The 3,670-nt window shown below is 46.0% G+C and overlaps 1 long non-coding RNA gene across 1 annotated transcript; it reads right to left on the reverse strand.

Annotated features, from left to right (window-relative positions):
* Nucleotides 1-1,949: 1,949 nt before the first annotated feature.
* LOC131831430 (uncharacterized) lies at nt 1,950-3,429 on the reverse strand. Its single transcript, XR_009353646.1, has 3 exons — nt 3,383-3,429; nt 3,094-3,184; nt 1,950-2,443 (listed from the first exon to the last, which is right to left on the reverse strand). It is a non-coding gene; the product is annotated as an uncharacterized LOC131831430 (long non-coding RNA).
* Nucleotides 3,430-3,670: the final 241 nt, after the last annotated feature.

The following is a 3,670-nucleotide window of genomic DNA, read 5'->3' on the forward strand; positions in this document are numbered from 1 at the left end:
TTTAGAGAGAAGTAAAAGGAAGAGTACTGGACTGGGAATCCCAGGGTTTGGATGTGAGTCTAACTTCCCATGTCTCGGGGTTGGTCCAAGGGTATCTGAGGCCCTGTTCATGCTTGGTTCATTCTGTATAGTCCCTGGGTGCCTTTTCTCTCTTCTTATGTCCAACTACATCTTGACCCTCTTCTTTTGATTCCTTGTAATTTTTCTAGATCAGGGCGGGGTCAGCTCTTTCTTTCTTCCTCTCTCCCTTCCCTCCCTTCCCTCCTTCCTGCTCTTGTTACTCTTTATCAAGCTGCCCAAACAGGGGAGGGGGAAGTGAACTAGCATTCATTGAGGATCTCTTTTTGCCAGGAACTTGACCGGTATCGTCTCACTGAATCCTTGAAACAATGCTGAGAGATTGGACTGGTTATTTTTGTATTTTTATTATTTCAAGGAGGAGGAAACTGAACCTAAGTGATGTCGAATACCTTGGCCAAGGTCACATGGTTGATGTTGGCAAATCTATATCTGGCTAAGTCCAAAACACTTTGATCTTCCCTTTGGAGAGCACTGCCTCCCCTTGAGAGTGTCTTGCCTCCTGGGGTTTCCACTGCTTTTAAGAGTTGACCCTGTTCCACTTTTTATGAGTAGAATCTTGGTGTCTCATCCAGGGCTCTTCTGTCTTCACTCTTCCTAATTCTGTACTGAGGCAGATAGTTCTGATTGTTTTTCAGCCTCATCAAAGTACTTACTTTGGGCTTCCCTTCATCTATACAGATAAGGATTCGTAGCCTTTCACAAGTCATAGAGGTAGAGAATCTGATGAAAGTTATCCTTATGATTTTTCACATGTGTGCACGCGTGCATGCACAAACACACACTCCACACTTTTGCATAACAATTATGGGGATTCAGAGAACGCCAGAGGCCTAACTCTGGACCCCTGTTAAAGGTTCTTGGATCAGGAAGATTACTTTTCACTGGTCAGGGACTGGGAAAACGTCCAGTTTTCTCTGTCCTCGGTAGGAAAGTAATTCATTTTGAGCATCCTGCAACGGCAGGGTGCTCAGGTCTCATCCCAGGTGAAATTTTTTTCCAGAAAGGTGTTGGCACGTGCTGTGCATGTTTGCTGGCCTCCTTGGACTGGCAGGCCCGATGGGGCCATACACGAAAGGTGATCAATATGTCTGGGGTATGTATCTGTGTCTCCTTTCTCCACCTGAAATATTGGCACAATTCCCGTTTTCTCAACTTCTCAGGGTGAGAGGGAAGTGGGGTAAAATGTATGAGCACTTTGAAAGTAAAGCTTCATGTCAGCGTGTCACTGGAGAAAACACTCCGGGCTTGGCCATTTTTTGCATAGTCTTCTATTCCAGCTCTTCTGCTTGAATCATCTTGATTCAAAACAGCTGTAGCTGACATTTCTCAAACTTTCTGAAGGAAGGGAAAATTTGGTATTCTACCTGAGGCTTAACTGAGCACCAGCAGTCTGCTGGTGTACTTCCCAGCTGCTCCAACCCTTCATTTTAAATGCACTCTGAGACTTAAATTGGACAGACCCTTGCATTTTACACTTCTTTTTTTTTTTTTTTTTTTTTTTCTTCCCCAGAGAGCTACCCAGCGCTGCTGGCAAATTTATAGATGGCTGGTTTGGTTAATTAGGGAAAAAATGTTGGATGCATGAAGATTATGTAAGCCACGAGCACTATAAAGTAAGCATCTTTTGGGGTTCACAATCAACCCAGGGAGACGTGACACCTGTCCTTAAAATGCCCATTGTGGTAATTTTATGTTACAGCTTCGAAGCTAGGGACGTGTCCTGGCAGTCTCCCTGCTATTCGCTTAGGAGGGGACACAATACTGCCGAAGCCCTAACACAATCTTATTATAGGAATGGCTCTGGCGTCTTTCACAGAGTGAGCAATTCTGATTTATTTTTCTCGTGATGCAGAAGACACTTGCGACTTTAATGTGGTCTTTGCTGCCTGTTGGATCCCTTTTTAGGACTAATCATTTGACTTTGCTCTAATGAGATTAAACCCAGCAGGGGCAGGTATTTTCCTTTTTAATTTTCATTCCTGTTATTTAATTGGCATTACACGCACATAATGAGACCAGAAGGAAAAAAAAACAGCCTGTAGCAATCTGTTCAATACAAATAATTCAGGCAGATGCAGCCAGATGTATCCATGGTGACCTCCTTGACTCTGTCACTACCTGCACGGTAGGGAAGATGGCCCAGAACACTTAACTCCCTGGTTGCTGAATGTGTCGGAGAGGCCCTTTCTCCCTTCATCCTTCCATAAGAAAAGGTGTTTAACCCCGTCCTCCTGTTCTTCAGTATTGGGAGTTATCTGCTCAGCATCTGTATGATATAGCGTGGGGTTCGGAGTGGGTGCTGGTCGTTGGTGTTATTGCTGGCTCACCACCAAGTGGTTTTGATGAGGGAGCAGGAGGCTGGCTGAGGACAAAGCAAAAGCTGGTGCCTTGCACCCCCTCTTCACCCGCTCCCCTCCATAAGTGTAGCATCCCTCAGGCAGCCCTGACTGCCATGAACAATAAGCAAATAGTTAACTTGCAGAGCTCACAATCCTGCTAGACAGGAGTCTTCCCTTGGCTTACAAATGTCCTAAATCTCAGTAACAAAGACGATTGATAGCAGGATTGTGACACCCCACCAAAAAGTCTCCCAACTATCTTAATGTTAATGGCTGGTCTAAAGACAACATTGATCCAGCAGCAAGGGCAAGGCCTCCGGCAGGCCTGGAACATCCTGGCACCTTGTAGGCCCTCTTTAGCATATGAAAACTCCACTGACACCTCCCTTCCCTCACCTTCCCCCAACAGCAGGGTACATAACCTGCCATCCCTCACAACCCGGGGCAGCAGCTCTTCCTGCCCACGGGTCCTGTCCCCGTGCTTTAATAAACCACCATTTTGCACCAAAGATGTCTCAAGAATTCTTTCTTGGTCTTCGGCTCCGGACCTCAGCCCACCAAACCTCACCTAGGTTCTAGAACTTCATCAGTTTCAGTGGTGTAGACAGAGACATTATCCATCTGTCCCCAAGGGTCCATCAAATAGTATTCTTACTGGAGGAGAAATACTGACCCACACTGATGGTGAGGCCATCAGAACAGGTAACAAACAGGAGCCCTCTCTTTTTGTGCACCAGGTTTCTGTATCAGAAGCAGGTTCTCTTCTGAAAAAAAAAAAAGACAGTGACTTTTGGAGTCCAATAGGAGGAGGTCCTCTCTGATGAGCGGTCATGGTTTTAATCTTTCTAGGACCCCTCCCTGGATTCAGGATCCCAGGATCAGCCTCCAGACCCAGTGGTGTCCAGCAGAGCACCATCCCATGGTGGTGACTCATGGGGCTTCCTTCCATACATTCGAAGTACCTCCTTTCTTCCCACCAAGGTCAGGTGCCCATTATTGTAAACTCCACATCCCATGGAACAAATTAGGTGATTCTAAAATGTATTTTGGAATTTTCCTTTGTTGACACAGCACCTGGAACATGGAAGTTTCCATGCCTGTAACATACAGGACATTAGTGTGGTATTATCCATGTTGCCACCGAAGGAAAGGGGCAGCGGAAGGAAGCCTCACTCCACTTCTTTATGCTCTGTCCTCTCTTGTGTTTTTCTACCCAGTGCTGGTTCTCTTCCACTGTTGCCTTTTCTGGG

This window comes from Mustela lutreola, chromosome 5 (assembly GCF_030435805.1).
Source record: "Mustela lutreola isolate mMusLut2 chromosome 5, mMusLut2.pri, whole genome shotgun sequence".
NCBI lineage: Eukaryota > Metazoa > Chordata > Mammalia > Carnivora > Mustelidae > Mustela > Mustela lutreola.